The following is a 9749-nucleotide window of genomic DNA, read 5'->3' on the forward strand; positions in this document are numbered from 1 at the left end:
CTGGCGGTTTGCTGTGCCTCATCTGAGAGTCAGAGCAGCAGTGGCTGAATCTCAGCCTCTGTCTCAGAACAGAGGGATCGCGGACTGTTCTCCACTGATGTTTTGGCCACTTTAACTCTGATTCTGTTGGTGCTGCTCAACCCTGCAGCGTCCCGGGATGTGCGCCCCACACCCGGAGTCCCAGCCCTCACTTCCAGGGCTGGCACGCCTCTGTCCTTTGTGTTTCTAATACCGCCAGCCGCCAGCCGCCCCCGCACGCTCCCGGATCTCCCGGTCTCAGTCTGGTTCCAGTGAGTGCACCGGCGTTCCGTGAGAAGTCTGGTGGCACGTGCTCCCTGGCTCACGGTCCCAGACTGTTCTCTCACGGGTGCTGCTCCACAAGTCCGCCCGCTCCCCCATGCAGGTGGCTACCCCTTCCCGGCTCCCGAGCGTGGCGGCTCCCTCCCCCTTCCGTTTATCTTCCGATATCTGTGCACGGTTTCACGGCTCCCCGCTTCGCACCTCAATACTCAGCGCTGGAGATGTTCATTTGTAGAGATCCAGATGTATCTTCCTGCATCTCAGGCTGATTCCATGGATGTTCAGGCTGGTCTGGTACCTATCCAGCTCGACTCAGGGGGCCGGCTGAAAAAGGGGTCCCCTATTCCTCCACCATCTTAACTCCAACCCCCCAATTTTTAAATAATTTAAATTGGCACCCAGAATGGGATATGCCCAGGTGGAAACCTTATCCGGAAACATAACAAATGAGATAATAAACTACATTGTATGAGTTTAGAAGGTTGCAGTTCTGTGCTACTGAGAGATTGATGCATGTTTGTGGCCAGCACAGCTTCTTCAACAGGCCAGTGCTTTCTCCTTTTCAAGTTGGGCTGTGTGGATCCTGCCTTTGCAGCAGTGTAAACAATGTAACTTTCTTTATTAATTTAGGGTACAAATATGGTCATATCACCTTAATTTAAGACTCCAGGTATTCTAGTAGGAAGATGTTCTAGTAGGAAGATCCGGTGTTTTTCTAAGAACTCCAAAGGCTTACCTTGTTGATATTGAGGGAAAGGTTATTTCTCCTTTTAATGCCAGAATTAGAGGGAACTGAGATGCCTGGTCATTGCTTCATATTAACTCATGGCACTGCCATTGAAGCTGGGTGCTGTAGTATCCATGAATGTTGGTGTTTCCCTCTGCAATGTGGTCATGGTCCGGGTTCTTGTGTCAACCACTGCGGTGCCTTACAATTGGGCTCCAAGATCCTACTTAAGTCCCTAAGTCCATACTCAAATGTTCTTTGGTCTGTAGTCAAACGTCCTCTAAACATAACAGTGCTTGGATGGCCGGGTCTCAAGAGACTTCAAGATATACATTGTATTATTTCCATGTCCCCAACTTCTGAATCTCAGGCCTTTGAGCTCAGATCGCTAACCTTTCCACAGATAATTTTATTCTAAAGGGCTTGTCTTTCTTTCCCATGGGCCTTATTCTGGGCCACCCTGGTCTACGATTATTGATCTTCTTGACTTTGAATCAGGGAACAGGTTTGAGGGTACCAGTCCCTTCTGTCTTAGAATATGCAGTATGTACATTGGTTCACCTTTTCAGCCAGAAACCAGCCCAGTTGCCAGTGGGTGCTATGAGGGGTCTGACTTGGTAAGGCACAAATGTTTCTGTTATATTCTGCCAGAGCAAAGGTGCATGCTCATCCTTTATAAGAGAGACTACTCAAATGATTCTTTGAAGAACAGATGTCTAGTTCAAAGTGCCACTCTGTCCCTGCCTATATTGAAAAGCAGTGACTTTCAGTGGCAGTGACTACTAATACAAAAGCAAATGTAATCCCTGTCTTTCTTGCTGTTCTTTCATCATTCTGTTTCTTTTATAAGAGAGCATGACTAATGAGGGTATATTGAGTCACAGTATTTGAAAAGGCAGACAGGTGCTAAGTGTGTCAGCTGGAACACAAACCCAGACCTGGCTGGCTCTTACCACCATACTCGATATTGCTGGGAGTTTGAGTTATTGGCATATAACAGTATTAATTACACGTATGTGAAAATAGACTGGGGGACATTAGGCAGGTGTGACCATAAAATCTGCTCTGTTTCAGTAGATTTAATTGTCTCCCACTATTGGTTTGAATTGGTTGTGAACACACTGATAGAAGGTAATCAAAGAGCCGAATGAACCTGGCAGTTGTAAATGGAAGCACGGGGTCCCTTTCAGGCCAGTACAGAAGTGAATGGGTCCATTGTTTTTAATAGGCCAAATATTTCTCTCTTGTTCCCTAGGAGGCAATTGGAAGAGACATGCTGGTAGCTCCCCTTGGGGCTTTAACTGGAATCAAATTAGTGAAGTGAAGCTTAAGTTGGTCATTTTTTTTTCCAGTTCACAAAAACAGGAAGTGAATGGTAGTGGGAGCAAAGACATATTTTCTAGTTCATCAAAGATTACAAATTGTATTAGTGGGGTACATTGTAGTATTTATTTCATGGGCACAGCAATGTAAAAGTAGCACTTCAGATAAATTCCCATTTTTCTGCTGTGGTTCTTTCATAAAGCAAGTCTTTTCTACTGTAATGAATATCTTAATAACCAACATGGACATCTCTCCTTGCCTTGCTTACTGATTCTTCGGTGACTTAGTTCCATGATCTGCATTTAATTTGTGCCTTTACAGGAGATAAAACACAGCTGCCTTGTCTGTAGAACATGAATAGCCTCTATGGAAGTTAAGTGTGTACACCCTCATGAACTTCTGGCCCATATATATATATTTTTAACTTTTCAAATTTTTATTTAAATTCAAGTTAGTTAACAAATAGTGTAATATTAGTTTCAGGAGTAGAATTTAGTGATTCATCACTTACATATAACACCCAGTGCTCATTACAACAAGTGCCCTCCTTAATACCCATCACCCATCTAGTCCATCCCCCCACCTACCTCCCCCTCAGCAACCCTCAGTTTGTTCTCTGTAGTAAAGAGTCTCATGGTTTGCCTTTTGCTTTTCTTCCCTTTCCCCTATGTTCATACATTTTGTTTCTTAAATTCCACATATGAATGAAATCATATGGTATTTGTCTTTCTCTGTCTTATTTTATTTAGCATGATACACTCTAGCTCCATCCACGTCATTGCAAATGGCAAGATTTCATTCTTTTTCATGGCTGAATAACATTCCATTGCATAGATATACTACATCTTCTTTATCCATTCATCCATCAATGAACATTTAGGTTCTTTTCATAATTTGGTTATTATTGACAATGCTGCTATAAACCTTGGGGTGCATGTGCCCCTTTGAATCAGTTTTTTAAAAGAGATTATTTATTTTATTAGACAGAGGGAGACAGCCAGTGAGAGAGGGAACACAAGCAGGGGGAGTGGGAGAGGAAGAAGCAAGCTCCCAGCGGAGCAGGGAGCCCAATGCAGGGCTTGATCCCAGGACCCTGGGATCACGCCCTGGGCCGAAGGCAGACGCTTAATGACTGAGCCACCCAGGCACCCCTTGAATCAGTATTTTTGTATCCTTTTTGGCCCATATATTTTGAGTGCCTTATGGTCATGACCTAATTTTCAAGACATCATTTGAGGAGTCAAAGAAAAGAAAAGAACTATCCCATATGCTCCATTAACATTTTCTCAAGATAGAAAAGTTGGAATATCCTAAATCAGAAAAGAAATTCTTGGGAGATAGGAACCACTATGGGGAAACTTTCATGCTGGGGGTTTAGAGATGTTTGATGTACATGTTTCCTAGACGATCACCTTGCAGCTGTAAGTAAACCTCTAAGGATCCATGTACACAGAAGCCTGAGAGAAGAACAAGGCAGGCTTTTAGTGCCTCAGTGCACTGTGCTTTTCTCCTCATCCACTAAATTATGGATGTAATGAAGTTACTCAAATTCCCGTGAAGTGAAATGAGAGTTTGTTGTATTTTCAATTGAATCATCCAGCTTGACTATTGATATGTGCAATGTTTAATTTAATTTATTGCTGCTTATATAGTTATGGACACTCAGTATAAATGAAAACAATCTGGTTGCATTTTTAAAGCCGTAGCCCCACCTGGGAATATGAACAATAAATGGATGTGGTAGCTTTCAAAAGGAAAGAAACTTTAAAAAAATATGTATCCCTTTTCATATCATCATAGTATCTAAATAGGACTATTTAATTGAGCGGCCATTCATTTTTAGAGCTATTATCATGTTCCTGGCCTTGTGCTAGAGTCTGAGGTTCCTGAAATGAGTAAAATAATCTTTTGCTTTCAAAAAAAGCTCACGGTCCTTTGTTAGAACATTGAATTATTTATTTTTAGTGAATTGAAATGTGTCTTAAACCTGCGAATGTAAACAGTGAATTAAGGTTCTATGTGATAACTTATTTTGTAAATAGGGATTATTTTGTAAAAGAAAAGGTACTATAAATAGATCTTTTTATATTCTGTTTCTTAAAGTGAGGGCCTATCTGTAATGTGGCTGCCCCTTAAAATAGGTGTTTAAAATAAAAAGATGGAGGCACATGAGGCTTGCTGAGTTTTTAGTATTCTGGCTGCTCACCTCCCACTTCTCTGTGTTTCAACCCTCCGCTTCAAGGGCTGCTTCCCTTACCTGTCCTCACACAGCTCATTCTCTTGACAATTTGCTCCATATGTTTCTTTCACCCAGAATTTCTTATTTTCTCTGATTATAAACCTTTGTTGATTTTAAGGCTTGATTCAACTTTCTCTTCTTCCTTAAAGTTTTTCCTACCCTTATCTAGAACTCTCTTTATTTTTTAATAATAATATTTTTTTATTATATTATGTTAGTCACCATACAGTACATCCCTAGTTTTTGATGTAAAGTTCCATGATTCATTACTTGCATATAACACCCAGCGCACCATGCAATATGTGCCCTCCTTGATACCCATCACCGACCTATCCCATTTGCCCCCCTCCCCCCGCCCACCCTGAAACCCTCAGTTTGTTTCCCAGAGTCCATAGTCTCTCATGGTTCATTCCCCCTTCTGTTTACCCCCCCTTTCTTCTTCCCTTTCTTCTCCTACTGATCTTCCTATTTCTTATGTTCCATAAATGAGTGAAACCATATGATAATTGTCTTTCTCTGCTTGTCTTATTTTGCTTAGCATTATCTCCTCCAATCCTGTCCATGTTGCAGCAAATGTTGAGAAATCACTCTTTTTGATGGCTGAGTAATATTCCATTGTATATATGGACCACAACTTCTTAATCCAGTCATCTGTTGAAGGGCATCTCGGCTCCTTCCACAATTTAGCTATTGTGGACAGAGCTGCTATGAACATTGGGGTGCATATGGCCCTTCTCTTCACTACGTCTGTATCTTTGGGAACAATGTAGGAGGGATCCCCTTTCTCCACATCCTCTCCAACAATTGTTGTTTCTTGCCTTGTCTATTTTTGCCATTCTAACTGGCATAAGGTGGTATCTCAAGGTGGTTTTGATTTGAATTTCCCTGATGGCTAATGATTTTGAACATTTTTCATGTGTCTGTTAGCCATTTGTATGTCTTCATTGGAAAAGTGTCTGTTCATATCTTCTGCCCATTTTTTGATTTGTTTATTTGTTTCTTGTGTATTGAGTTTGAGAAGTTCTTTGTAGATCTTGGATACCAGTCTTTTATCTGTAGTTTCATTTGCAAATATCTTCTCCCATTCCGTGGGCTGCCTCTTAGTTTTTTTGACTGTTTCCTTGGCTGTGCAGAAGCTTTTTATCTTGATGAAGTCCCACAAGTTCATAGAACTCTTTTTATTCATTGAATTCTGGAAACAATGTCAGGCCAATTAGCACTTGATCAGTTTCTAGTGTTATAATAATGTTAATGATAAAAACAAGAACAACTTTTACTAAGTGCTTACTGGGTGCCAATGTTACCCCACCACTTAATACACAGATACTATTATTATCTTCATTTTAGAGATGAGAACATTAAAGCCAAGAGAACTTCAGTAACTTAATCAAGGTTACACAGCTGGAAAGTGGTAAGAGCCAGACTGTTTGACTCCAGAGCCTGAGCTTCTACCCACTGGTGTTTTTCAATGTGTGGTCTTCTGACCACGTGGATTAGTTAGAATCACCAATGTGGGTGCTGTTAAAAATGCAAATGATTGAACGCAACCCAGAATTACTATTTAGAGTCCATGGGTCTAGGTGTGGAGCCTGGACATCAGAATCCATATGCTTCTTGAGTGATTTTTACAAACTATATTTTGAAAACCACTGCATATACTTTGCTGACTTTTCACTTTTTATTTATGTCTCTAATCAGACTCTAAACCTTATTATTTTTATAAATTTTAATTCCAGTATAGTTAACACACAGTGTTACATTAGTTTCAGGTGTGCAATATAGTGATTTGACAATTCCATACATTAGTCAGTGCTCATCATGAAAAGTATACTTTTTTTTTTTCACTTAGAACACTGTTTTATTTATTTAAAAAAATTTTATTGTTATGTTAGTCACCCTACAGTACATAATTAGTTTTTGATGTAGTGTTCCATGATTCATTGTTTGCGTATAACACCCAGTGATCCATGCAATATGTGCACTCCTTGATACCCATCACCAGCCTATCCCAATCCCCCAACCCCTCCCCTCTGAAGCCCTCAGTTTGTCTCCCAGAATCCATAGTCTCTTGTGGTTCATTCCCCCTTCTGTTTACCCCCCTTTATTCTTCCCTTCCTTCTCCTACCAATCTCCCTGCTATTTCTTATGTTCCATAAATGAGTGAAACCATATGATAATTGTCTTTCTCTGCTTGCCTTATTTCACTTAGCATAATCTCCTCCACTCCTGTCCATGTTGCTGCAAATGTTGGGTAATTGTTCTTTCTGATGGCTGAGTATTATTCCATTGTATATATGAACCACATCTTCTTTATCCAGTCATCTGTTGAAGGGCATCTCGGCTCCTTCCACAATTTAGCTATTATGGACAAAGCTGCTATGAACATTGGGGTGCATATGGTCCTTCTCTTCACTACGTCTGCATCTTTCGGGTAAATACCCAGTAGTGCAATTGCTGGATTATAGGATAGCTCTATTTTTAACTCTTTAAGGGACCCCCACACAGTTTTCCAAAGTGGCTGGACCAACTTGCATTCCCACCAACAGTGTAAGAGGAATCCCCTTTCTCCACATCCTCTCCAACATTTGTTATTTCTTGCCTGGAAGAAATGGATGCCTTCCTGGAAACCTATAAACTACCAAGTCTGAAACAGGAAGAAATTGATTATTTAAACAGACCGAGTAATTATGAAGAGATTGAAGCAGTGATCAAAAACCTCCCCCAAAACGAGAGTCCAGGGCCTGACGGATTCCCCAGGGAATTCTACCAAACATTCAAAGAAGAAATAATACCTATTTGTCTGAAGCTGTTTCAAAAAATAGAAACACAAGGAAAACTACCAAACTCATTCTACAAGGCCAGTATTACCTTGATCCCCAAACCAGGCAAAGACCCCATCAAAAAGGAGAATTACAGACCGATATCCCTGATGAATATGGACGCTGAAATTCTCAACAAGATTCTAGCTAATGGGATCCAACAGTACATTAAAAGGATTATCCATCATGACCAAGTGGGATTCACCCCTGGGATGCAAGGGTGGTTTAACATACGCAAATCAATCAGTGTGATAGATCACATCACATCAAGAAAAGAGTCAAGAACCATATGATCCTCTCAACTGATGCAGAAAAAGAATTTGACAAAATACAGCATCCTTTCCTGATTAAAACCCTTCAGGGATAGAGGGTACATTCCTCAATTTCATAAAAAGCATCTATGAAAAGCCTACAGTGCATATCATTCTCAATGGGGAAAAGCTGAGAGCCTTCCCCTTAAGATCAGAAACACGACAAGGATGCCCACTCTCGCCATTATTATTCAACTGAGTACTAGAAGTCCTTGCAACAGCAATCAGACAACAAAAAGGGATAAAAGGTATTCAAAACGGCAAAGAAGAAGTCAAACTGTCTCTCTTCGCAGATGACATGATACTCTATATGGAAAACCCAAAAGATTCCACCCCCAAATTACTAGAACTTACAGAGCAATTCAGTAATGTGGCAGGATACAAAATCAATGCTCAGAAATTAGTTGCATTTCTATACACGAACAATGAGACAGAAGACAGAGAAATTAGGGAATCCATTCCATTTACAATAGCACCAAAAATCATACAATATTCAGAATTAAGTTAACCAGAGAGGTAAAGGGTCTATAATCTAGAAACTACAGATCACTCTTGAAAGACATTGAAGAAGACACAAAAAGATGGAAAAGCATTCCATACTCATGGATCGGAAGAATAAACATAGTTAAAATGTCTATGCTACCCAGAGCAATCTATACTTTCAATGCCATCCCAGTCAAAATACCAATGACATTTTTCAAAGAGCTGGAACAAACAGCCCTTAAATTTGTGTGGGACCAGAAAAGGCCCCGAATTGCCAAGGAAATGTTGAAAAGGAAGAACAAAGCTGGGGGCATCACATTGCTGGATTTCAAGCTATACGACAAAGCTGTGATCACAAAGACAGCATGGTACTGGCACAAAAACAGACACATAGACCAATGGAACAGAATAGAGAACCCAGAAATGGACCCTCGACTCTGTGGTCAACACCTCTTTGACAAAGCAGGAAAAAACATCCAGTGGAAAAAAACCAGTCTCTTCAGTAAATGGTACTGGGAAAATTGGACAGCTATATGCAAAAGAATGAAACTTGACCACTCTCTCACACCATACACAAAGATAAACTCCAAATGGATGAAAGACCTCGATGTGAGTAGCAATCCATCAAAATCATAGAGGAGAACATAGGCTGTAACCTCTTTGACATTGGCCACAGCAACTTCTTTCATGACACATCTCCAAAGGCAAGAGAAACAAAAGAAAAAATGAAGTTGTGGGACTTCATCAAGATAAAAAGCTTCTGCACAGTAAAGGAAACAGTCATCAAAACAAGGAGCAACTCACAGAATGGGAGAAGATATTTGCAAATGACACTACAGATAAAAGAGTGGTATCCAGGATCTACAAAGAATTTCTCAAACTCAACACATGAGAAACAAATAATCAAATCAAAAAATGGGCAGAAGATATGAACAGATACTTTTCCAATGAAGACTCACAAGTGGCTAACAGACACACGAAAAACTGTTCAAGATCATTAGCCATCCGGGAAATTCAAATCAAAACCACCTTGAGGTATCACCTTATGCCAGTTAGAATGGCAAAAATGAAAAGTGTACTCTTAATCTATTTCACTAATCCCCCACCGACCTGCCCTCTGGTAACCATCAGTTTGTTCTCTAAAGTTAAGACTGTTTCTTGGTTTGTTTCTGTCTTTTTTTTCCTTTGCTCATTTGTTTTGTTTCTTAAATTCCACATATGAGTGACATCATTTGGTATTTGTCTTTCTCTACTGAGTTATTTCACTTAGCTTTATACTTGCTAGCTCCATCAATGTTGTTGCAAATGGCAAGAATTCATTCTTTTTTATGACTGAATAATATTCATATATATCTATATGTATATCTGTATATCTATCTATATACATCACTTCTTCTTTATCCATTCATCTGTTGATGGACACTTGGTCTGCTTCCATAATTTGGCTATCATTATAGATAATGCTGCTATAAACATAAGGGTGCATGTATTCATTTGAATTAATGTTTTTGTATTTTTCGGGTAAATATACAGTACGGATTGTAAAC

The sequence above is a fragment of the Ursus maritimus genome, unplaced genomic scaffold (assembly GCF_017311325.1).
Source record: "Ursus maritimus isolate PB19 unplaced genomic scaffold, ASM1731132v1 scaffold_17, whole genome shotgun sequence".
NCBI lineage: Eukaryota > Metazoa > Chordata > Mammalia > Carnivora > Ursidae > Ursus > Ursus maritimus.